The sequence below is a fragment of the Ranitomeya imitator genome, chromosome 1 (assembly GCF_032444005.1).
Source record: "Ranitomeya imitator isolate aRanImi1 chromosome 1, aRanImi1.pri, whole genome shotgun sequence".
NCBI classification, from domain to species: Eukaryota; Metazoa; Chordata; class Amphibia; order Anura; family Dendrobatidae; genus Ranitomeya; species Ranitomeya imitator.
In genome coordinates, this window is record NC_091282.1 from 1,004,642,105 (window position 1) to 1,004,669,028 (window position 26,924).

A 26,924-nucleotide genomic window follows, 5' to 3' on the forward strand; every position below is an offset into this window, starting at 1 on the left:
CAGTTCTGGAAGACCATTCTTTGGACAGATGAAACCAAGATCAACCTCTACCAGAATGATGGGAAGAGAAAAGTATGGTGAAGGCGTGGCACAGCTCATGATCCATAGCATACCACATAATCTATAAAACACGGCGGAGGCAGTGTGATGGCTTGGGCATGCATGGCTGGCAGTGGCACTGGGTCACTAGTGTTTATTGATGATGTGACACAGGACAGAAGCAGACAAATGAATTCTGAGGTATTCAGATACATACTGTGTGCTCAGATCCAGCCAAATGCAGCCAAACTGATTGGTCGTCGTTTCATACTAGAGATGGACAATGACACAAAACATAAAGCCAAAGCAACCCAGGAGTTTACTAAAGCAAAGAAGTGGAATATTCTTGAATGGCCAAGTCAGTCACCTGATCTCAACCCAATTGAGCATGCATTTCACTTCTTAAAGACTAAACTTCAGACAGAAAAGTCTACAAACAAACAGCAACTGAAAACCACCACAGTGAAGGCCTGGCAGAGCATCAAAAAGGAGGAAACACAGCGTCTGATGATGTCCATGAGTTTAAGACTTCAGGCAGTCATTGCCAACAAAGGGTTTTCAACCAAGTACTAAAAATGAACATTTTATTTAAAATTATTGAATTTGTCCAATTACTTTTGGTCTTTTTAAAAACAGGGTGGCACATGTTAAGGAGCTGAAACTCCTAAACCCTTCATTCAATTTTAATGTGGATACACTCAAATGAAAGCTGAAAGTCTGAACTTCAACTGCACCAGAATTGTTTTGTTTAAAATTCATTATGGTAATGTCAATAACCAAAATTAGAAAAATGTTGTCTCTGTCCAAATATATATGGACCTAACTGTATATATAAAAAACGAAACCCGACTTTGGAAAAAAGATCGCCGACCGTCGACCCGATCCCACGGTGGGATTGGGTCGGGTTTCATGAAACCCGACTTTGCCAAAAGTCGGCGACTTTTGAAATTGGCCGATCTGTTTCGCTCAACCCTATTCATTACCTATATGTGCTCTTGACCAATTATTATTAATCTTCTATTTTAAACCCTCAGCTGCAAAGATAATTTTGGCCTTAGTGACCAAGCCTCATTTTTCAGTTCTGACATGTGTCATTTAATGTGGTAGCAACTCTGGATTGCTTCAACATATCCCAGTAATTTTGAGTTATTTTTTTAGAACATATTCCTTTTTATGTTAATGAGAATTTTAATTTGATATGCATTTTGAAAATAACTAAAATTTGATGAAAATAAAGAACAGTTTTTCATCGTTGAATGCTTATACCCTTTAACTAGAAATATGTATAACAAGTATCCTTAATCAAATAATAAAGCCTCAAAAATCATGAAAATCAATACACCATTCCCATTGAATACCAGGGAAAAAAGGAGGCATACAAAGAAAAATAAAATGTACAATATTTTATTAGAACAACAATAAAAGTTGTATGACCACGACAGCTATTAGCTGTTATTGTTGTTCTAATAAAATATTGTACATTTTATTTTTCTTTGTATGCCTCCTTTTTTGCCTGGGATTGAATGGGAATGGTGTATTGACCTTTAACTAGAAAGACAAGCTATGAAAAATAGTTAACAAACAACATTTTTCAAATGGCTTTTTATCAGAATAATTTTTCAAATGTTCTTTTTTTGCTAGGATAATGGAAGGGTTACAATTGAGCAGCAATGTTTCATTTTTTCCAAACAAATTTACAAACTTAGAAATTATTCAAATCTGCTTTGAGAATAATTATTTATTGTTCAGGTCTTTCACAAGGATTAATGCAAAATGGAATAAAAGAAAACAGTGTTTTAGCCCAAATTTTTCATTTTAAGAAAGGTAACAGGAGGAAATGAGCCACACAGATTGTTATACAGTTTGTCCCAAGCTTGTCGATAAGGCCACATTCACACATTCAGTACTTGGTCAGTATTTTACAACAGTATTTGTAAGCAAAAACAGGCAGTGGCTACTAGGGTTGAGCGAAACGGGTCGAACATTTTCAAAAGTTGCCGACTTTTGGCGAAGTTGAGTTTCATGAAACCCGATCCGACCCCTGTGCGTGGTCGGCCATGCGGTACGCGACTTTCGCGCCAAAGTCGCGTTTCAATGACGCGAAAAGCGCCATTTCTCAGCCAATGAAGGTAAACGCAGAGTGTGGGCAGCGTGATGACATAGGTCCTGGTCCCCACCATCTTAGAGAAGGGCATTGCAGTGATTGGCTTGCTGTCTGCGGCGTCACAGGGGCTATAAAGGGGAGTTCCCGCCGACCGCCATGTTACTGCTGCTGATCTGAGCTTAGGGAGAGGTTGCTGCCGCTTCGTCAGAAGCAGGGATAGCGTTAGGCAGGGTCCATTAACCACAAAACCGCTTGTGCTGTAGCGATTTCCACTGCCCAACACCACCTGTGGAAGCTCCTTTTTTTTTTTTTTTTCCTCAGCGCTGTAGCTCATTGGGCTGCCCTAGAAGGCTCCCTGATAGCTGCATTGCTGTGTGTACGCCGCTGTGCAAACCAACTGCTTTTTTCAAAGCACAAATCCTCTTGTTCCTTCCTTTCTGCACAGCTATCTTGTTTGTTTGTCCACACTTTTTATTTAATTTGTGCATCAGTCCACTCCTTATTGCTGCCTGCCATACCTGGCTGAGATTACTGCAGGGAGATAGTAATTGAAGGACAGTTCCTTTTTTTTTTTTTTTTTTTTTTGTGGGAGATTAAGATTGACATTTCTGCTAGAGTGCCATCTCTGTCTGTGTCATCTCTCACTCAGTGGGCCATAGAAAGCCTATTTATTTTTTTGCTTGATTTGGGTTCCAAAATCTACCAGAAAAAATCACAACATCAATCAGTGGGAGAAAAATATTGGCCTCAGGGCTTGTGTGCCACTCCTTACTCCTGTGTGTGCCATCTCTCACTCAGTGGGCCATAGAAAGCCTATTAATTTTTTTGCTTGATTTGGGTTCTAAATTCTACCTGAAAAAATCAATAAATCAATCAGTGGGAGATTAATATTGGCCTTTGGGCTTGTGTGCCAGTCCTAAGCGTGCCATCTCTCTCTCTCTCAGATAGTGGGCCATAGAAAGCCTATTTTTTTATTATTTTATTGGGTTTATACATTTTCCCTGGAAAAAAAAAAAAGTGGGAGATTAATATTGGCCTCTGGGCTTTTGTGCCAGTCCTGAGCGTGCCATCTCTCTCACAAATAGTGGGCCATAGAAAGCCTATTTATTTTTTTGGTTGATTTGGGTTCATAATTCTACCTGAAAAAATCAATCAATCAATCAGTGGGAGATTAATATTGGCCTCAGGGCTTGTGTGCCACTCCTTACTCCTGTGTGTGCCATCTCTCACTCAGTGGGCCATAGAAAGCCTATTAATTTTTTTGCTTGATTTGGGTTCTAAATTCTACCTGAAAAAATCATTAAATCAATCAGTGGGAGATTAATATTGGGCTTTGGGCTTGTGTGCCAGTCCTAAGCGTGCCATCTCTCTCTCTCAGATAGTGGGCCATAGAAAGCCTATTTATTATTATTTTTTTTATTGGGTTTATAAATTTTCCCTGGAAAAAAAAAAAATGGGAGATTAATATTGGCCTCTGGGCTTGTGTGCCAGTCCTGAGCGTGCCATCTCTCTCACAAATAGTGGGCCATAGAAAGCCTATTAATTTTTTTGCTTGATTTGGGTTCCAAAATCTACCAAAAAAAATAACTAAATCAATCGGTGGGAGATTAATATTGGCCTCTGGGCTTGTGTGCCACTCCTGACTCCTGTGTGCGTCCTCTCTCACTCAGTGGGCCCTACAAAGCCTTTTTTTTTTTTTTTTTTCCTAAATTCTCCCTGAAACAATCATTTCATTTTATTTGTTTTATAAATTCTTCTGTAAAAAATAAATTTTTTTTTATTTTTTTTTTTTCTGAAGTCTCCCTTTTAAAAAAAACAAACACAAATCAGTGGGAGATAAATATTTACATTTGCGCTTCAGTGACAGTCCTGCGTGTGTGCCATCTCATTTGTTGCCAACAACAACAGAGTGTGTAACATTGTGGCTGATTTTCGTTGTGGTCTCACCCACCTGTAAAGGGGTAGCTAAATCATACTGAAGTTATAGCTCACCATGTAAGTTGTGTGACAGCAACAAATACCGTTCGTTTGGTAACGTTTTTAAAACAATGAGGAAGTCTGGTGGAAGAGGTCGTGGCCGGGGGCGTTCATTGTCAGCTGGTAATGAGGGTAGTGGTAGTGGTGGAGCATCAGCTGGTCGTGGGAAAAAAAATATTGCACCTAAGTCTGGAGCTGTGGAGCCAGGTTCGTCGTCTGGCTACACAAGGCCTCGAACGCTCCCTTTTCTGGGAGTAGGAAAACCGCTTTTAAAGCCGGAGCAGCAAGAGCAAGTTTTGGCTTATCTTGCTGACTCAGCCTCTAGCTCTTTTGCCTCCTCTCGTGAAACTGGTAAATGTCAAAGCAGCGCGTCGTTAGTGGATGTTCACGGTCAGGGACAAGTCGCTTCCTTGTCCTCTTCAGCAAAAACAACAACAGAGAAGAATGCAGCAGGCGACACAACGGGTTACTCCATGGAGCTCTTTACACATACCGTCCCTGGCTTAGAAAGTGAAGCAGTTAACAGTCCATGCCCATTACAAGTTGAATCTGACATGGAGTGCACTGATGCACAGCCACAGCCAGACTACTATCCTGGTCCTTTGACTCAGACCACAACATTGCCATCGCAGGGTGCTGATCAAGAATCAGACCCTGATGAGACTATGTTGCCCCATCACGAACGCTATACCACCGACCAACACGGTGACACAGACAAAGTTGCACACGAGCTACAAGAAGAGGTAATAGATGACCCAGTTCTTGACCCCGATTGGCAGCCATTGGGGGAACAGGGTGCAGGCGGCAGCAGTTCTGAAGCGGAGGAGGAGGGGCCGCAGCAGGCATCAATATCGCAACAGGTTCCATCTGACGGGCCCGTATCTTGCCCAAAACGCGTGGCAAAGCTAAAACCTGTTGGAGGACAGCGTGGCCATCCGGTTAAAGCTCAGTCTGCAATGCCTGAAAAGGTATCCGATGCTAGAAAGAGTGCAGTCTGGCATTTTTTTAAACAACATCCAATTGATCAGCGCAAAGTCATCTGTCAAAAATGTTCAACTACCTTAAGCAGAGGACAGAATCTGAAAAGTCTCAATACAAGTTGCATGCATAGACATTTAACCACCATGCATTTGCAAGCCTGGACTAACTACCAAACGTCCCTTAAGGTTGTAGCACCCTCGGCCAATGAAGCTAGTCAGCAACGCAACATCCCTTCCGGCAGTGTAGGGCCACCATTTTCCGCACCACCTGCAGTATCTGTGCAGGTTTCTTTGCCAGGCCAAAGCCGTCAGGGTCAGGGAATCACCAGTTTCGTAGTAGGAAACACTGCATCTAGGGCACCGGTGGCAACAATACCATCTCCCACCGTCTCTCAGTCTGCCATGTCCACCAGCACCCCCGCTAGTTCCACGATCTCCAGCTCTCCAGTCCAGCTCACCCTACATGAGACTATGGTTAGAAAAAGGAAGTACTTAGCCTCGCATCCGCGTACACAGGGTTTGAACGCACACATAGCTAGACTAATCTCGTTAGAGATGATGCCCTACCGGTTAGTTAAAAGCGAAGCTTTCAAAGCCCTGATGGACTACGCTGTACCACGCTACGAGCTACCCAGTCGACACTTTTTTTCCAGAAAAGCCATCCCAGCCCTCCACCAGCATGTTAAAGAGCGCATCGTCCATGCACTCAGGCAATCTGTGAGCACAAAGGTGCACCTGACAACAGATGCATGGACCAGTAGGCATGGCCAGGGACGTTACGTGTCCATCACGGCACACTGGGTAAATGTGGTGGATGCAGGGTCCACAGGGGACAGCAAGTTTGGGACAGTTCTGCCTAGCCCACGGTCTAGGAAACAATTGGCTGTAGCCATTCGCACCCCCTCCTCCTCCTCTTCGTCCTCCTGCAGAAGCGAGAGCTCGTCCACAGACCGCAGTCGCACAACCACTCCATCCGCAGCTGCCACTGTTGCACACCAGGTCTCCCATTATGGGGCAGCTACTGGCAAACGTCAGCAGGCTGTATTGGCTATGAAGTGTTTGGGCGACAACAGACACACCGCGGAAGTTCTGTCCGAGTTCTTGCAGAAAGAAACGCAGTCGTGGCTGGGCACTGTAGATCTTGAGGCAGGCAAGGTAGTGAGTGATAACGGAAGGAATTTCATGGCTGCCATCTCCCTTTCCCAACTGAAACACATTCCTTGCCTGGCTCACACCTTAAACCTGGTGGTGCAGTGCTTCCTGAAAAGTTATCCGGGGTTATCCGACCTGCTCCTCAAAGTGCGTGGACTTTGCTCACATATCCGCCGTTCGCCCGTACACTCCAGCCGTATGCAGACCTATCAGCGTTCTTTGAACCTTCCCCAGCATCGCCTAATCATAGACGTTGCAACAAGGTGGAACTCAACACAGCACATGCTTCAGAGACTGTGTGAACAGAGGCGGGCTGTTATGTTTTTGTGGGAGGATACACATACACGGGCAGGCAGTAGGATGGCAGACATGGAGTTGTCAGGTGTGCAGTGGTCGAAGATTCAAGACATGTGTCAAGTCCTTCAGTGTTTTGAGGAATGCACACGGCTGGTTAGTGCAGACAACGCCATAATAAGCATGAGCATCCCCCTAATGCGTCTGCTGATGCAAAGTTTGACGCACATAAAGGATCAGGCGTCTGCAGCTGAGGAAGAGGAAAGCCTTGATGACAGTCAGCCATTGTCTGGCCAGGGCAGTGTACAGGACGAGGTAGCGGGCGAAGAGGAGGAGGAGGACGAGGAGGATGATGGGGATGATTATATTTTTAATGAGGAAGCTTTTCCGGGGCCACTGGAAATTGGTGGCGCGGCAAGGCCGGGTTCTGGTTTTTTGAGGGACACAAGTGACGTGGATTTGCCTGAAACTGCCCCTCAACCAAGCACAACCGCAGATTTGAGAACTGGAACTGTGGCCCACATGGCGGATTATGCCTTACGTATCCTCAAAAGGGACACACGCATAACTAAAATGATGAATGATGACGATTACTGGTTGGCCTGCCTCCTTGATCCTCGCTATAAAGGCAAATTGCAAAATATAATGCCACATGAGAACTTGGAACTAATATTAGCAACCAAACAATCAACTCTTGTTGACCGTTTGCTTCTGGCATTCCCTGCACACAGCGCCCGTGATCGTTCTCACATGAGCTGCAGGGGCCAGCAGACCAGAGGAGTTAGAGGGGCAGAAATCAGAAGTGGCGTTGGCCAGAGGGGTTTTCTGACCAGGTTGTGGAGTGATTTTGCTATGACCGCAGACAGGACAGGTACTGCAGCATCAATTCAAAGTGACAGGAGACAACATTTGTCCAGTATGGTTACAAACTATTTTTCATCCCTTATCGATGTTCTCCCTCAACCGTCATTCCCATTTGATTACTGGGCATCAAAATTAGACACCTGGCCAGAATTGGCAGAATATGCATTGCAGGAGCTTGCTTGCCCAGCAGCTAGTGTCCTATCAGAAAGAGTATTCAGTGCTGCAGGTTCAATACTAACAGAAAAAAGGACTCGTCTGGCTACCCAAAATGTAGATGATCTAACCTTCATTAAAATGAACCACAACTGGATTTCGAAATCTTTTGCCCCACCTTGCCCGGCTGACACCTAGCTTTCCTATGAAAAGGTCTTGCCTGTGGACTATTCTGAATGCCTTTTCCAATCTCGTAATTTTCAGTACCTGATTGTCCAGCATACGACATGTTTACACCTCACTAAATGGCCAAACTCCCCACACGGGGCCGTGGTATCGACACTTGGCGACAGCACCCGTGAGAGTGCAGTTTGTCTGAAGAGGTGGGTGAGCCCGCTTTTGGTCGACGGCACTGCCACTGGGCCCCTCCTAGTACAATAAAGTGTCTCTGGCGGTGGTGGTGCGCACCCAACGTCAGACACACCGTTGTAATATGAGGGGCCCTGGGCCTGTACCGCCGGCCACAAGACAGTTTCCCCCCACCCCAGCTCAAACAGTGCTCTACCACTTGCAAAATTATCTCACAGCTCCACCAATGTTTAGTCTATGCGCTGACATCCTTCAATGCCTGCCACTGACAATACCATTGTATTGACATTTTTGTTATGTTAGGCCTTCGATGCCTGTCTGTGGTCACTCCTTCCACTAGGCCTCCACTGACCACACCACTGCTGCCAGTGTACCCCTGGAACCAATTTAAAATTGCCTACAGCCATGTGTTATTATTTTAGGCCTTCGATGCCTGTCTGCGGTCACTCCTTCCACTAGGCCTCTACTGACCACACCACTGCTGCCAGTGTACCCCTGGAACCAATTTAAAATTGCCTACAGCCAGCCCAATTTTTTTATTTTAGGCCTTCGATGCCTGTCTGCGGTCCATTCTTTCAACTACTACTACACTGACCAGGTCACTGCTGCCCGTGTACCCCTGGAACCAATTTAAAATTGCCTACAGCCATGTGTTATTATTTTAGGCCTTCGATGCCTGTCTGCGGTCACTCCTTCCACTAGGCCTCCACTGACCACACCACTGCTGTCCGTGTACCCCTGGAACCAATTTAAAATTGCCTACAGCCATGTGTTATTATTTTAGGCCTTCGATGCCTGTCTGCGGTCCATTCTTTCAACTACTACTACACTGACCAGGGCACTGCTGCCCGTGTACCCCTGGAACCAATTTAAAATTGCCTACAGCCATGTGTTATTATTTTAGGCCTTCGATGCCTGTCTGCGGTCACTCCTTCCACTAGGCCTCCACTGACCACACCACTGCTGCCCGTGTACCCCTGGAACCAATTTAAAATTGCCTACAGCCATGTGTTATTATTTTAGGCCTTCGATGCCTGTCTGCGGTCACTCCTTCCACTAGGCCTCCACTGACCACACCACTGCTGCCCGTGTACCCCTGGAACCAATTTAAAATTGCCTACAGCCAGCCCAATTTTTTTATTTTAGGCCTTCGATGCCTGTCTGCGGTCCATTCTTTCAACTACTACTACACTGACCAGGGCACTGCTGCCCGTGTACCCCTGGAACCAACATCAGAAAATATAAAAATAAGTATTTTGCTTACAAAAAAGAAAATACTGGAGAGATATCAAATGCAGACATTTTAACATTAAAAACAAACACACAACTAAAATCTGGTACAGTACTAAAAATGGCCACCAGCTACAATTACTTTCTCCTGCAAGTAGTTAACTGAAAGGTTTTTTAAATTGAAAACACAGATATGGCATCCACCGAGTGTTGTCCTGTCGCGTCTTCTTTATATTATTGCCGAGAAGATGCAAAACAATGAAAATAATAAAATCATTAATTACCAAAATAATAGAGAAAGTCAACACCACATTGCAAATAAACATTCATTCCAAATAAAGAAGCAGGGCGCGTCCGAGGGTGAGTATATACCTAATAAGAATATAATCACCCTCGGACGCGCAATGCTTATTTCCAACAGCCTTCCTTCCTAAGAATCAGCCCTTCCGTGGTGTAGAGAGACGTTGTGTTACACTCCAAGGTGTTCCCCAGGTTGCCTTTCCTGAGCTTCGATCTTCCGGCTCTCGTTTAGTAGTTGTTGGAAACTACGCTGCATTAGGCCTTCAAATTGGGTATGGGGTGTAGAGAGATGGTGTGTTCCACTCCAAGGTGTTCCCCAGGTTGCCTTTCCTGAGCTTCGATCTTCCGGCTCTCGTTTAGTAGTTCTTGGAAACTACACTGCATTAGGCCTTCAAATTGGGTATGGGGTGTAGAGAGAGGGTGTGTTACACTCCATGGTGTTCCCCAGGTTGCCTTTCCTGAGCTTCGATCTTCATGCTCTCGTTTAGTAGTTGTCGGAAACTACGCTGCATTAGGCCTACAAATTGGGTATGGGGTGTAGAGAGAGGGTTTGTTACACTCCAAGGTGTTCCCCAGGTTGCCTTTCCTGAGCTTCGATCTTCCGGCTCTCGTTTAGTAGTTGTTGGAAACTACGCTGCATTAGGCCTTCAAATTGGGTATGGGGTGTAGAGAGAGGGTGTGTTACACTCCAAGGTGTTCCCCAGGTTGCCTTCCCTGAGCTTCGATATTCCGGCTCTCGTTTAGTAGTTGTTGGAAACTACACTGCATTAGGCCTACAAATTTGGTATGGGGGAAACATTGGCGCATCTGCGGTCCCTCCTTCCTCTAGGCCTCCACTGACCTGTCTACTGCTGCCCGTGTTCCCCTGGAACCAATTTTAAATTGCCTACAGGCAGCCCAATTTATTATGTTAGGGCTTCGAAGCCTGTCTGCGGTCCCTCCTTCCACTAGGCCTCCACTGACCTGTCTACTGCTGCCCGTGTATCCCTTGAACCAACATCATAAAATAAAAAAAAAAGTATTTTGCTTATAAAAAAGAAAATACTGGTGAGATATCAAATGCAGACATTTTAACATTAAAAACAAACACACAACTAAAATCTGGTACAGTACTAAAAATGGCCACCAGCTACAATTACTTTCTCCTGCAAGTAGTTAACTGAAAGGTTTTTTAAATTGAAAACACACATATGGCATCCACCGAGTGTTGTCCTGTCGCGTCTTCTTTGTATTATTGCCGAGAAGATGCAAAACAATGAAAATAATAAAATCATTAATTACCAAAATAATAGAGAAAGTCAACACCACATTGCAAATAAACATTCATTCCAAATAAAGAAGCAGGGCGCGTCCGAGGGTGAGTATATACCTAATAAGAATATAATCACCCTCGGACGCGCAATGCTTATTTCCAACAGCCTTCCTTCCTAAGAATCAGCCCTTCCGTGGTGTAGAGAGACGTTGTGTTACACTCCAAGGTGTTCCCCAGGTTGCCTTTCCTGAGCTTCGATCTTCCGGCTCTCGTTTAGTAGTTGTTGGAAACTACGCTGCATTAGGCCTTCAAATTGGGTATGGGGTGTAGAGAGATGGTGTGTTCCACTCCAAGGTGTTCCCCAGGTTGCCTTTCCTGAGCTTCGATCTTCCGGCTCTCGTTTAGTAGTTCTTGGAAACTACACTGCATTAGGCCTTCAAATTGGGTATGGGGTGTAGAGAGAGGGTGTGTTACACTCCAAGGTGTTCCCCAGGTTGCCTTTCCTGAGCTTCGATCTTCATGCTCTCGTTTAGTAGTTGTCGGAAACTACGCTGCATTAGGCCTACAAATTGGGTATGGGGTGTAGAGAGAGGGTTTGTTACACTCCAAGGTGTTCCCCAGGTTGCCTTTCCTGAGCTTCGATCTTCCGGCTCTCGTTTAGTAGTTGTTGGAAACTACGCTGCATTAGGCCTTCAAATTGGGTATGGGGTGTAGCGAGAGGGTGTGTTACACTCCAAGGTGTTCCCCAGGTTGCCTTTCCTGAGCTTCGATCTTCCGGCTCTCGTTTAGTAGTTCTTGGAAACTACACTGCATTAGGCCTTCAAATTGGGTATGGGGTGTAGAGAGAGGGTGTGTTACACTCCAAGGTGTTCCCCAGGTTGCCTTTCCTGAGCTTCGATCTTCCGGCTCTCGTTTAGTAGTTCTTGGAAACTACACTGCATTAGGCCTACAAATTGGGTATGGGGTGGAGAGAGATGGTGTGTTACACTCCAAGGTGTTCCCCAGGTTTCCTTGCCATTGCTTCGGTCTTCCGACTCTCGTTTAGTAGTTGTAGAAAAGTACACTGCATTAGGCCTGCAAAATGGGTATGGGGTGGAGAGAGATGGTGTGTTACACTCCAAGGTGTTCCCCAGGTTGCCTTTCCTGAGCTTCTATCTTCAGGCTCTCATTAAATTGTGGTTAAATGGAACATCTGCATTTGGCGTACTAGTTGGTTTGGGGCCTACTATCGGTGTCTGCCAGTCCTTGCTGTTCTCCTGGTTTCCTGTCCTGAAATTCCATTTTCAGGCTCTCGTTAAGTAGTTGTTAATGTTAGACTGCATTTGGCCTACTAGATGGGTTGGGGCCTACTATCGGTGTCTGCCACTCCTTGCTGTTCTCCTCCACTGAATAAAGCTGTGCCGCCTGTTTACTACGGTTGCCAATTTTGAACTGCATTTCGACTACTTACTGATTTGGCCCTACTCTCTGTGTCAGCCTCTCATTCCAGTTGTCCTCCACTGCAATGCCCCCTGGTTATTCCTGTGTTACCAATTTTGAACTGCATTTAGCCCACTTTATTCTTTGGGCCTATATCTGTGTTTCCACTTCATCGTGCCCATTGCCCAGCCAGTGATAGATGAGTCTGCTGGTACATTGACCCATAACGCAACATTCCCCGTGCATGCTACACAACAACATTGTGACCCTGCTGAAAGTCAGGTTGCTCTTCCCGCATACCATACCACCTTACACGGGGACAAAGAGGAAGGTGCAGATGAAAGTGCAGGTTCCTTCATCAGGTGGGGGGAGGAATACTAGTTGGCGACGTCACTGGCACAGGGCCTCTCATAGTACGCAAAAGTGTTGCTGCCGGTGGGAGGCGCCCCCGCCGTGCAAACACACCGCTGTACTTTGAGGGGCCCTGTGCCAGTGCCAATGCCAACAAGTGGGCCCCCCCTGCTTGCTCAGGATCACAGCACTTGCAAAGTTGAAATACTTACCTCTCCCTGCTCCACTGCCGTGACGTGGTCCAGATTTCCTGGGCCCACTAATTACTTGAACCAGCCCTACCCCACACAACTTTAGCCAAATGACCCCCAATTTCAAATGCCTTCCAATTATTATAAGGTAAATTATGCTTGACAAGCTTCATTAAGAAGAATGGATGGTTTTGACATTAAAATGGGCACTCTAGGTGTTTTCCTGGCCCCCACTCACTGCCGACTATGCTGCCCCATTGACTTGCATTGGGTTTCGTGTTTCGGTCGATCCCGACTTTACGTCATAATCGGCCGATTTCACTCGACCCGACTTTTGAGATAGTCGGGTTTCGCGAAACCCGGCTCGACTCTAAAAAGGTCAAGGTCGCTCAACTCTAGTGGCTACTAAGTGCAGAAGTGGCAAAGTGTTTCTATAAAACTTTCCCTCTGATTGTTCTACTTCTTGTTTTCACTTACAAATACAGATGTAAAATACTGACCAAACACGGAATGTGTGAACGTGGCCTTTGAGTTTTTATAGGGCATATTTTAATATGTGTTATTATTTTCTATTATAAACATAAGGATGAATGACCTCGGGGAGATCAAAACATCCAACTCCGCGGAGACACCATCACGTGTTCCTCAATGCAGTGATCCAGAACACTGCTCCCATCCCTTATGGGAAATAGGCAAATGCATGTAGTAAAGCCACAGAGACACCATCACGTGTTTCTCAATGCAAGCAATAAATAGCCAGGTCTTTCACTGGGAAGGAACAACCACGGGAAGGGCAGCATCCAAAAAGGAAAACCACCTATGCCAAAGCATGGTATCCATCCACAGACAGCTGTTTTGGGGTATTTGCCCCTCATCAGTGTGGAGTAGGAAACTGGCTATTAGGATGTTTTGATCTCCTCGAGGTCATTCATCCTTATGTTTATAGTCCTTTTATTAGGCACTGCTCCTAATAGCCAGTTTCATGTGGGGTGGTCCGGGCTGATGGGCGTCGCTGGTCTTGGTCAGCTCAACTCTTCTTGCTATGCCGTCCTCCTGTTTGCTTTGTGTGGATAATGTCATGCTGCTGCAGTGCAGTATAACGCAACCTCCACCAGAGGGAGCTTGAGAGGGAAGTGAGACTGGATACACATAGAAGCACTACAGAGCAGCAGCACAGGCACCACCAAGTGGTGAGTGAGTGGTCAGACAAGCCGAGTCAAAATACAATCAGAGGCAGAAGTACCAAAAAGGGATAAGCATTAAACGTAATCAGAAACAAGCCAGGAGGTTCAAACCAGGGATTTTTGCCTGTAGGACATTATTGCAAGAGAGCTTGGCTGAGTAGATTACACAAGAAGGAAAACACACAGCAAGTCAGCAGGATCTAGGAGCAACATGGCAGATGTGACAACCTACATGGTGAGCTGCAGCATGTGCTACATGTTCACAGATCGACCAGAAGAAGAATTAAATTTCACCTGTCAGAAGTGTAGACTAGTGGCCCTTTTAGAAGAAAAGGTGCGGGGTCTGGAAGAAAGAATAGCAACTTTGAAACTCATCAAAGAGAATGAAGACTTTCTAGACAGAACAGAAGCATCTCTACTGGTCACAGAAGGTGCAAAAAGTGTCAGAGAACCTCCAAAAGCAGATGAGTGGAAGCATGTGACCAAAAGAAGCAAGAAGACCATGGAGAAATCACCAACCACACAACTGAAGAACCGATATCAAATCTTTGTAGAGGATGAAGATGGCACACCTAAGAATGAAGCAATACCAGCAAGCAAAAAAGAAAAGGGCACACAGCAACAAGTGACAGCAAAAAGTACAGCCAAGAAGCAACGAAGAGTGGTGGTGGTGGGAGACTCACTACTGAGAGGCACCGAAGCAGCCATCTGCAGACCGGACATAACTGCAAGAGAAGTATGCTGCCTTCCAGGTGCGATGATCAAGGATGTGACCGATAGGATACCAAAGCTCTTCAGCTCCAAGGACGTCCACCCATTTCTTCTGATACATGTTGGCACCAATGACACGGCAAGGAAGGACCTACCGACAATCTGCAAGGACTTTGAAGAGTTGGGGAAGAAAGTAAAGGAACTGGATGCACAGGTAGTTTTTTCTTCTATCCTTCCAGTAGACGGGCATGGCACCAGGAGATGGAACAGGATCCTTGATGCAAACAACTGGCTAAGACGATGGTGCAGACAACAAGGATTTGGATTCCTGGACCACGGTGTGAATTACTGGTATGATGGACTCCTCGCCAGAGACGGACTACACCTCAACAAACCTGGGAAACACACATTCGCCAGAAGACTCGCTACACTCATCAGGAGGGCGTTAAACTAGAAGAAGAGGGGACGGGAAGAAAAACATTAGACTCGAACAAAGACGACCCAGGAAAACATACTCAGAAGGGAGGTAAGAACATTTCTAAAACAATCCACAGTGAGGAGATTGGAACAAAACAAAATCCTCTAAACTGCATGCTCGCAAACGCCAGAAGCCTGACAAACAAGATGGAAGAACTAGAAGCAGAAATATCTACAGGTAACTTTGACATAGTGGGAATAACCGAGACATGGTTAGATGAAAGCTATGACTGGGCAGTTAACTTACAGGGTTACAGTCTGTTTAGAAAGGATCGTAAAAATCGGAGAGGAGGAGGGGTTTGTCTCTATGTAAAGTCTTGTCTAAAGTCCACTTTAAGGGAGGATATTAGCGAAGGGAATGAGGATGTCGAGTCCATATGGGTTGAAATTCATGGAGGGAAAAATGGTAACAAAATTCTCATTGGGGTCTGTTACAAACCCCCAAATATAACAGAAAGCATGGAAAGTCTACTTCTAAAGCAGATAGATGAAGCTGCAACCCATAATGAGGTCCTGGTTATGGGGGACTTTAACTACCCGGATATTAACTGGGAAACAGAAACCTGTGAAACCCATAAAGGCAACAGGTTTCTGCTAATAACCAAGAAAAATTATCTTTCACAATTGGTGCAGAATCCAACCAGAGGAGCAGCACTTTTAGACCTAATACTATCTAATAGACCTGACAGAATAACAAATCTGCAGGTGGTTGGGCATTTAGGAAATAGCGACCACAATATTGTGCAGTTTCACCTGTCTTTCACTAGGGGGACTTGTCAGGGAGTCACAAAAACATTGAACTTTAGGAAGGCAAAGTTTGAACAGCTTAGAGATGCCCTTAATCTGGTAGACTGGGACAATATCCTCAGAAATGAGAATACAGATAATAAATGGGAAATGTTTAAGAACATCCTAAATAGGCAGTGTAAGCGGTTTATACCTTGTGGGAATAAAAGGACTAGAAATAGGAAAAACCCAATGTGGCTAAACAAAGAAGTAAGACAGGCAATTAACAGTAAAAAGAAAGCATTTGCACTACTAAAGCAGGATGGCACCATTGAAGCTCTAAAAAACTATAGGGAGAAAAATACTTTATCTAAAAACTAATTAAAGCTGCCAAAAAGGAAACAGAGAAGCACATTGCTAAGGAGAGTAAAACTAATCCCAAACTGTTCTTCAACTATATCAATAGTAAAAGAATAAAAACTGAAAATGTAGGCCCCTTAAAAAATAGTGAGGAAAGAATGGTTGTAGATGACGAGGAAAAAGCTAACATATTAAACACCTTCTTCTCCACGGTATTCACGGTGGAAAATGAAATGCTAGGTGAAATCCCAAGAAACAATGAAAACCCTATATTAAGGGTCACCAATCTAACCCAAGAAGAGGTGCGAAACCGGCTAAATAAGATTAAAATAGATAAATCTCCGGGTCCGGATGGCATACACCCACGAGTACTAAGAGAACTAAGTAATGTAATAGATAAACCATTATTTCTTATTTTTAGTGACTCTATAGCGACAGGGTCTGTTCCGCAGGACTGGCGCATAGCAAATGTGGTGCCAATATTCAAAAAGGGCTCTAAAAGTGAACCTGGAAATTATAGGCCAGTAAGTCTAACCTCTATTGTTGGTAAAATATTTGAAGGGTTTCTGAGGGATGTTATTCTGGATTATCTCAATGAGAATAACTGTTTAACTCCATATCAGCATGGGTTTATGAGAAATCGCTCCTGTCAAACCAATCTAATCAGTTTTTATGAAGAGGTAAGCTATAGGCTGGACCACGGTGAGTCATTGGACGTGGTATATCTCGATTTTTCCAAAGCGTTTGATACCGTGCCGCACAAGAGGTTGGTACACAAAATGAGAATGCTTGGTCTGGGGGAAAATGTGTGTAAATGGGTTAGTAACTGGCTTAGTGATAGAAAGCAGAGGGTGGTTATAAATGGTATAGTCTCTAACTGGGTCGCTGTGACCAGTGGGGTACCGCAGGGGTCGGTATTGGGACCTGTTCTCTTCAACATATTCATTAATGATCTGGTAGAAGGTTTACACAGTAAAATATCGATATTTGCAGATGATACAAAACTATGTAAAGCAGTTAATACAAGAGAAGATAGTATTCTGCTACAGATGGATCTGGATAAGTTGGAAACTTGGGCTGAAAGGTGGCAGATGAGGTTTAACAATGATAAATGTAAGGTTATACACATGGGAAGAGGGAATCAATATCACCATTACACACTGAACGGGAAACCACTGGGTAAATCTGACAGGGAGAAGGACTTGGGGATCCTAGTTAATGATAAACTTACCTGGAGCAGCCAGTGCCAGGCAGCAGCTGCCAAGGCAAACAGGATCATGGGGTGCATTAAAAGAGGTCTGGATACACATGATGAGAGCATTATACTGCCTCTGTACAAATCCCTAGTTAGACCGCACATGGAGTACTGTGTCCAGTTTTGGGCACCGGTGCTCAGGAAGGATATAATGGAACTAGAGAGAGTACAAAGGAGGGCAACAAAATTAATAAAGGGGATGGGAGAACTACAATACCCAGATAGATTAGCGAAATTAGGATTATTTAGTCTAGAAAAAAGACGACTGAGGGGCGATCTAATAACCATGTATAAGTATATAAGGGGACAATACAAATATCTCGCTGAGGATCTGTTTATACCAAGGAAGGTGACGGGCACAAGGGGGCATTCTTTGCGTCTGGAGGAGAGAAGGTTTTTCCACCAACATAGAAGAGGATTCTTTACTGTTAGGGCAGTGAGAATCTGGAATTGCTTGCCTGAGGAGGTGGTGATGGCGAACTCAGTCGAGGGGTTCAAGAGAGGCCTGGATGTCTTCCTGGAGCAGAACAATATTGTATCATACAATTAGGTTCTGTAGAAGGACGTAGATCTGGGTATTTATTATGATGGAATATAGGCTGAACTGGATGGACAAATGTCTTTTTTCGGCCTTACTAACTATGTTACTATGTTACTATGTTACTATGTTCAGCATCAGTCAGAAGCGGATAAGACAAAGTCAGAAAGCAGGAGCGAGTCCGAATACGAGCCAAGTCAGGAACCATAGAATCAAACAAACAGAGAAACACTGGGAAGAGGGCAGACAGGGGGAGTCAACAGACACGGGACAAGCCATTGATCACAGCAGGACAAATCAAGAGTTACCAGAGTCAGGTTCACAAGCCGAAGGCAGAACTATAGCTGACACCACCAGCAGGATGCCTGGAAGCTAAATAGTAAAGATAACCCCTGACATGATCCACCCAGAAAAAGAGCAGACAGGACTAAACCCTGGAACAGATCATGACAGATGACAGGTCTCCTCAGCATCACTCTCCTGTGCAGGCGTACTTTTCTGCCGTGCTGAGGGCAGAGCAAAGTACTGCAGTGTGCAAGTGTCAGGAAAGATCAAAGAGCCCCCGGCACTGTGCTGTGCTTCAACAGGGCAGAGAAGAACGGCTGCACAGGGGAGCGGTACCAAGGAGACTGTGTGGATGATGTGTAATGCGTCATCCACAAGATGCAAGCAGGAGGGCGAGGATCATAAGAAAAAGGGAGGCATCGGACCAAGACCAGCGATGCCCATTGGACCAGACCGCCCCGCAGGTGAGTATATTTAAAGTTATTGTTCTTCTCTTGCAGGCCAGATTGGGTGCAGGTATACAGCATTATAGAAGGCTGTATGTCAGCCTTCAAAGCTGATGGCCGTATTTCTTATTGGCCAAATCTGATGACAGGTTCACTTTAACAAAACAATGTCGCTGTCTACTTTAGTTATGATATTTGTCAAGATAGGCGAAAGTAACATTTGTAATATAAATTGACATGTATGCAAGCATTCTGCCATGTATTCTAATTGATTATAGCATAAGATTCAGCTACGCCTATGGTGCTTATACTCCTGAGGCTATTAATTTCTAAATAAATGTAATTCTATAGGATATTAATAGTGTGCAGATTGATGTTTTTTTTTACAAATAGACAATAAAAAGACAACACTAAGAAAAATGGAAGACCTTGAATATGAGTGGTTCCAGAGAATAAATCAACTATGAAATACAGGCCTGAATATAGATTTTGTGGTAAGGATGCTCAGGAGAGATTTCTTAGAAATATACAGTTTGGAAATTAAGTTCATTGATTTATCATCAGGCTTGTATTGATCATTGCTAAAGTACTGCTGAAATAATTCCTTGTACTTTTCATTGTTATAAATAATATTTGCCACATGTCTACAATGTCATGTAATGGAAATTTACTGATACACTCATAGACAAACTAGTTACTTTGCCAAAACTTTAGTAAAATATCAGTTGATATCTTTAAAAAAATGTGAAAAATCTAATATTTTGTATTAGAATAGTATTAATGAATATCATAACAACGTTTTTTTTCCCAGTGGCACACAATACCAATGTGCCAATAAAAATGTCATCATATGTTTTCCAAATAACATACTTGTGTGTCATATTAGAAATTATAATGATATATTATATTACTTGTCGAAGGAGTTAATAACAGGAATGCATCATCTGATTTGCTTTCATAATTTTTATTTATAACTTTCTATTCCATAGAATAAAAAAAAGAAATAAAAGATAGAAATAAAATTAACTGTTTCAACTCTCATAATAGCCAATAGGTATAATACATTATCATCTACTTTAATTCAGCACACTTTCCAGCTTTACTGAGTAGTTTGTGACAGTAGGTAGAGAGTCATTTCATGGGTTGGTAAATAAATGTTCTATTTTGTTCCTGAACATTTTGAAAAAGAAAGATAATAAGGCCAACCACACACACATTGGATACAGTCGAGAAATAAAGTATTTGATTCACTGCCAATGTTTTCCCTCCTACAAGGAATGGAGAGGGCTGAAATTTTTATCGCAGGTACACTTCAAGTGAGACACAGCATTTAAAAATAAGAAAAGAAAATCACATTGTATGATTTTTAACCCCTTTACCCCCCAAGGGTGGTTTGCACGTTAATGATCGGACCAATTTTTACAATTATGACCACTGTCCATTTATGAGGTTATAACTCTGGAACGCTTTAACGGATCCTAGTGATTCTGACATTTTTTTCTCGTGACATATTGTACTTCATGAGAGTGGTAACATTTCTTTGATGTTACCTGTGTTTGTGAAAAAAACGGAAATTTGGCGAAAATTTTGAAAATTTTGCAATTTTCCAAATTTGAATTTTTATGCCCTTAAATCACAGCGATATGTCACGGAAAATACTTAATAAGCAACATTTCCCACATGACTACTTTACATTAGCACAATTTTGAAGCCAAATTTTTTTTTGTTAGGAGTTATAAGTGTTAAAAAGTTGACCAGCAACTTCTCATTTTTACAACACCATTTTGTTTTTAGGGACCACATCACATTTGAAGTCATTTTGAGGGGTCTATATGATAGAAAATAACCAAGTGTGATGCCATTCTAAAAACTGCACCCCTCAAGGTTCTCAAAACCACATTCAAGAAGTTTATTAAACCTTCAGGTGTTTCACACGAATTTTTGGAATGTTTTAAAAAAAATGAACATTCAACTTTTTTTCACAAAAATTGTACTTCAGCTCCAATTTGTTTTATTTTACCAAGGGTAACAGGAGAAATTGGACCCAAATGTTGTTGTGCAATTTGTCCTGAGTATGCCAATACCCCAAATGTGGGGGTAAACCACTGTTTTGTTTGGGCACACGGGAGAGCTCGGAAGGGAAAAAGCACTGTTTTACTTTTTCAACGCAGAATTGGCTGGAATTGAGATCGGACGCCATGTCGCGTTTGGAGAGCCCCTGATGTGCCTAAACAGTGGAAAATCCCCAATTATAACTGAAACCCTAATCCAAACACACCCCTAACCCTAATCTCATTGGTAACCCTAACCACACCCCTAACCCTGACACACCCCTAACCCTAATCCCAGCCCTATTCCCAACTGTAAATGTAATCCAAACCCTAACCCTATCTTTAGCCCCAACCCTAACTGTAGCCCCAACCGTAACCCTAGCCCTAACCCTAATGGAAAATGGAAATAAATCCATTTTTTTGTTTTTTTTATTTTTCCCTAACTAAGGGGGTGATGAAGGGGAGATGATTTACTTTTATAGCGGGTTTTTTATCGGATTTTTATGACTGGCAGCCGTCACACACTAAAAGACGCTTTTTATTGCAAAAAATATTTTTTGCATTACCAAATTTTGAGAGCTATAATTTTTCCATATTTTGGTCCACAGAGTCATGTGAGGTCTTGTTTTTTTGCGGGATGAGTTGATGTTTTTATTGGTAACATTTTTGGGCATGTGGTATTTTTTGATCGCTTTTAATTCCGATTTTTGCGAGGCAGAATGACCAAAAACCAGCTATTCATGAATTTCTTTTGGGGCGTGGCGTTTATACCATTCCGCGTTTGGTAAAATTGATAAAGCAGTTTTATTCTTCGGGTCAGTACAATTACAGCGATACCTCATTTATTTATTTTTTTTTATGTTTTGGCGCTTTTATACGATAAAAACTATTTTATAGAAAAAATAATTATTTTTGCACCGCTTTATTCTGAGGACTATAACTTTTTTATTTTTTCGCTGATGATGATGTATGGTGGCTCGTTTTTTGCAGGACAAGATGACGTTTTCAGCGGTACCATGGTTATCTATATCCATCTTTCTGATCGCGTGTTATTCCACTTTTTGTTCGGCGGTAAAATAATAAAGTGTTGTTTTTTGCCTTGTTTATTTTTTTTTACGGTGTTCACTGAAGGGGTTAACTAGTGGGACAGTTTCATAGGACTGGTCGTTACAGACGCGGCGATACTAAATATGTGTACTTTTATTGTTTTTGTTTTTTATTTAGATAAAGGAAAGTATTTATTGGAACAATATTTTTTTTATTATTATTTATTTTGGAAAAAATTTTTTCACACATGTAAATTTTTTTTTTTTTTTTTACTTTGCCCCAGGGGGCATCACATTTTATTGACAGATCGCTGATCTGACACTTTGCAGAGCACTGTATCAGATCAGCGATCTGACAAGCAGGGCTCCTGGCTTACCAGTGCTTGTTCTGAAAAGGCGCTGGTAAGCCACCTCCCTGCAGGACCCGGATGCAGCCCCGTGGCCATTTTGGATCCTGGCCTGCAGGGAGGAGGAGGTAAGAGACCCTCGCAACAATGCGATCACATCGCGTTGCACCGAAGGTCTCAGGGAAGCACGCAGGGAGCCCACTCCCTGCGCGATGCTTCACTATACCACTGGAACACTGCGATCATATTTGATCACAGTGTTCCGGGGGTTAATGTGCCGGGGGCGGTCCGTGACCACTCCTGGCACATAGTGCCGGATGTCAGCTGAGATAGTCACCTGACACCCATCCGCGATCCCCCGTGAGCGTGGCTGATCGCTCTGGATGTACTATTCCATCCTTGGAAGTAGGGTCCACCCCACATGGACGAAATAGTACGTCTAATGGCAGAAAGGGGTTAAATAATTAAATTCCATTTTATTCCATGAAGTAAGTATTTAATCACCTACCAGCCAGCCAAAATTATGGCTCCCACTAACCTATTAGCTTTTTAAGAAGCCATCCTACTCTGCACTCATTATCTGTATCATTTGCCTCTGTTTGAAATTGTTACCTGTATAAAAGACACCTGTCCACACTGAATCAATCATACTCCAACCTCGCCAAGACCAATGAACTGTCTAAGGACAATGTAGACAAATTGTAGACCTGCACAAGGCTGGAATGGGCTACAGGACAATAGTCAAGCAGCTTGGTGAAAAGGCAACAACTATTGGCACAATTAATAAATGGAAGAAACACAAGACTGTCAATCTTCCTCGCTCTGGGGCTCCATGCAAGATCTTGCCATATGGGGTAAGGATGATTCTGAGAAAGGTCAGGAATAAGCCCTGAACTGCACAGAATGACCTGCTCAATAACCTGAAGATACTGTAGCTGGAACCACAATCTCAAATATTACTGTTAGCAAAACACTATATTGTCATGAATTAAAATCCTGAAGGGCACACAAGGTCCGCCTGCTCACACCAGCACATGTCCAGACCTGTTTAAAGTGCACCAATGTTCATCTGTATGATCCAGAAGAAGCATGTGAGAAGTTCATGTGATCAGATGAGATCAAAATAAAACTTTTTGGTATCAACTCCACTCGCTGTGCTTGGAGGAAGAAGAAGGATGAGTTCAACCAAAAGAACACTGTCCCAGCTGTGAAGTATGGTGCAAGAAACATCATACTTTGGGGGTGCTTTTCTGCAAAGGGGACAGTACGACTGCATCATATTGAAGTGAGAATGTATGGGGTCATGCATCACAAGATTTTGGCCAACAACCACCTTCTATCAGTAAGAGTATTGAAGATGGGTTGTGGTTGGGTCTTCAAACATGACGATCTGTATGGAGGAGTAGCCCAAAATTCCTGCCAAAGTGTGAGCAAACCTGGTCAAAAATTACAGGAAACTTCTGACCTCTGTAACTGCAAGCAAAGGTTTCTATACCAAATGTTACATTCTGTTTTTCTATTGTATGAAATACTTATTTCAAGCAATAAAATGCTAATTCATTTTGTAAAAATCTATAATGTGATTTTCTGGATTTTTTTTACTTCATCTGTCTTTGAAGTGTACCCATGATGAAAATTACAGAACTGTCCATTCTTTGTAGGTGGGAAAACTTTGGCAGTGTATAAAATACTTATTTTCCCCACTGTATTTGACAGGCAGCAACTATTTTTACTAACCCATACATTTGCACACTTGACATGGACCGGTGTGTATGTGTTCTCAGGAGGAAGAAGTTTGTAAAGTATTGTCAGACAGATCTGGCAGCTGCTCATCTCACCAAGAACAAATTGCAGAGTTTAAATCTTATAGATAAATCCATGCAGCTCCATATCTCCCGCAATACTTTCCATTGGTGGAGAGTTGTAATCATATTTACAGCACAGTTAATGTCATCAAAAATTCGAGAAACAAACATGAGAGGATTGCTTTCTTTTCACAGTTTAATTTTACTTAAAAATTTCCTTTATGACTTTATTCTTATAGGGTATAGTAAATTTTGCCATTCAAAACAACAAGATATCCTTCAAGCAACAAGCCCTCATATGTTAATGGAATCAAAAGTTATAATTCTTGGAAGAAGTGGAGGAAAAAATATACAAAGGTAAAAAAATGTCACCGTCAGGAATCAGTCACATTTTAAGTAAATTTGCTGTGTAATACACAAAGTAAAATATATACAAATAATCAGAATTTTTTTGCCCCTTGAATAATTTTTTTTTCAGTGACTAGCAATACATTTCTGTGCTGTGACATTCTTAGATTAGTCATACATTTACAATAAACTCAGTGCTTTGGTGTAAATTTGTCTTATATTTATGTATGCACATTTTTTTCCATACATTCAAGCTCTGCCTGTAGTTTGAGGAACATGAATCGGCTTCAAAGGTTTCCTTTTAAAAAATTTGAGGTAAAAAAAAACAGATTAGCAAATAAGCGCAAAAAGATTTTACTAAAGTTACAGTGGGAGACCAAAGGCAATGGTACTCACCTGGTATGGTTGTGTGACCTCAACCACTGTGGTTTGTCCAGATGTAGAAGTTTGTAACTTTGAAACGCATTGACAAGTAAATGGCACCCCTGGATACTGCCCTTATCTTCCCTCCTTGATGTACCTACAGCATAAAATCAACCTTTTAAGCTACGTTATCGCGAGAACTGCAGTGGACGCGGACTTCCGGCGGTGTGACAGGTAAGCCCTTATGTAAATTAGTAGACATGAGTAGTAAGCTACATTTTCGCAGTTACTACGCATGTGACTAATCATTAGATGCTGTTTTACCGCATCTAATGATTGTCTATGGTAAATTTACGGTGCGGCGACGGAGCGTCTCAGCATATTAAACAGACATGCTGCCTTCTGGAAAGCAGCGCCGCATGTCCGTTTACGTGGGTCTGCCTCCTGCATCTTTTAAAGCATAGTGGAGAACGGATTTCAGGAAATCCCCTCCACTATGCTGTAACATCTGGATGCTGCGTGTTTGATGCTGCTGCTGTACGCAGCATCAAGCACGCAGCGTTTCCCGACCGTGGAAACACGCCCTAAGAAATAAGCAATGTCCAATCTGGATATGCATTCAGAAAAAAACATTACATTCACATATTTTCTCCTGGCCTCCTTATTTCATTTTGATTGACGGCAGCAGTCACATGGCATTTCCCACCCGAGGAAGACGCACAGAGACAAGGTGGGGTGAGCATGAATTTTATCTTTTTTTAAATGGGACCAATTTTACAGTTATAAAAGATAATTGAAATATGAGAAATGATTCTGAGAAGAAAGCAGTATTTCTTTAGTTGAAGTAACTTTTGAAAATGTATTATCCCTCGTGCTTTACATTTGCTTTTCTTTTGTTTTTTTTTAAAGCGGATTTAAGGCTTTCCTTGTGCACCTAAGTGAGCAAGAACCTTTATTAAGATAAATGGAGTAAATTGGGATCTATATCATGATGCTTAGCAAAGTGTTTGCTTTGAAGCTTCTGCATGTGGAACAGCTATATCTAATGTTTGCACTCTTGGGCAGTGAGAACTAGTCTTTCCTCTTACTAGATAGTCTCCAACTGTGCCTAATGAAAAGAAATAACAGTATGATTGGGAATAGAGAAAATGTTATTTACCATATGCAGAAGAAAATGGCTTATTATGTGTATCTTGCATCATGTAGAGAAAATGCTACTTAAAATGGGTTTACCTAATCAAAAGAAAACCTGAGTATTGAGAAAATTTCCAAAGATATACTATTATTATTCAGATGCTTCATTTGTATTTTCTAGTAAAACATGATAGTTCGCAAGAAGTAAATCACACTTATTTTTATTATTCACTGCTGGATATTTAGATTTGAAAACTATAGGTCCACTGTGCTCAGCGCACATAGGGTATAGACAAAAAATGCAATCTCTTATGTAATAAATACACAACTATACATTGAATTATAATTTAAATATATAATTAATTTAAAGGAAGCCTGTCATGTCTAATAAAACTTTTACCTTGCAAATATAAGTTTAATCTACAGGCTGTTAGCATTAGGAAGGTGGTTGTCACCATATTTCTGTGATGCTGGCATATTTTTTAGTTCCAGTCTCTACCCACATCACTGTGAGCAGTGACTGTTTGCGCAACCTGGCACCCTGACTGACAGTTTTCTCTGCATTCATGCCCTGCAGAGTCAGCTGTCAGTCAGAGTGTCAGGGCATACTTGCACCCTTGGCTCACAGTGCTGGGAGCAGTGGCTGCAATAGCATACAGATCCCTTCTTAATGCTCTTAACCTCCATTTTGGCCCTATATCTGCAGGTTAATTATTATTATTATTATTATTATTATTATTATTTATTTATATAGCACCATTGATTCCATGGTGCTGTACATGAGAAGGGGTTACATACAAATTACTGATATCACATACAGTAAACAAACTAACAATGATGGACTGATACAGAGGGGCGAGGACCCTGCCCTTGTGGGCTTACATTCTACAGGATTATGGGGAAGGAGACAGTAGGTTGAGGGTTGCAGGAGCTCCGGTGTTGGTGAGGCGGTAGATTCGATAGTGATGAGGCGGCAGCGGTGTCAGTGCAGGCTGTAGGCTTTCCTGAAGAGATGAGTTTTCAGGTTCCGTCTGAAGGATCCGACTGTGGTTGATAGTCGGACGTGTTGGGGCAGAGAGTTCCAGAGGATGGGGGATATTCGGGAGAAGTCTTGGAGGCGATTGGATGAGGAGCGAATAAGTGTGGAGGAGAGAAGGAGGTCTTGGGAGGACT